The sequence below is a fragment of the Haliotis rubra genome, unplaced genomic scaffold (genome assembly GCF_003918875.1).
Source record: "Haliotis rubra isolate DU_JTF1 unplaced genomic scaffold, ASM391887v1 Scf398, whole genome shotgun sequence".
Taxonomy (NCBI): Eukaryota; Metazoa; Mollusca; class Gastropoda; order Lepetellida; family Haliotidae; genus Haliotis; species Haliotis rubra.
In genome coordinates this window covers 832,666-833,335 of record NW_025767077.1, presented here as the reverse complement: position 1 = coordinate 833,335, position 670 = coordinate 832,666, and positions in this window count along the sequence as shown.

Genomic DNA, 670 nt, shown 5'->3' with positions numbered 1-670 from the left:
AGTGAATTGGGTGATAATAAAAGTAGGAACTACGCTCACGAAATAGGAATGGATACTAGGCTTGATGTATATAACCGCAAAGAAAGACAACATGGTTATAGATAACACGTTTTGTACTTTAATATAACAGTAGGAAAACACATATTCTGAGAAAACAATCCAAAAATTTAATGTGTGTGTGTGTGCGCGCGTGTGAGTGTATTTAAACTGCCAGTGACAAATATTGCGTTTGTACACAGACCATACATTTAGCGACATATGTTATATTTGGGACACACACACATATATATATATATATATATATATATATATTAACACACATGTATCCAGAACGTTACAAGGTACCACTTCACCACTTGTCCAAGTTGTATACAATGAGTGGGTGAGTGAGTGAGTATGGCTTTAGGCCACTTTTAGCAATAATCCAGAAATATCAGAGCTGGAGACAAAAGAAATGGGCTGCACACATTGTACCCATGTGGGGAATCGAACATGGGTCTTTGGCGTAACGAGCGAACGCTTTAACCACTCGGCTTCCCCACCGCATCATATTTGTATACAAAATGTGCCCCCACCCCCACCCCCCACCCATGAGCAAGCAAAGGTTTCCCTCACAACTATACTTGTTACTCGTTTCACACAGCATACAAATATGTTCCAGCCCGTGCCA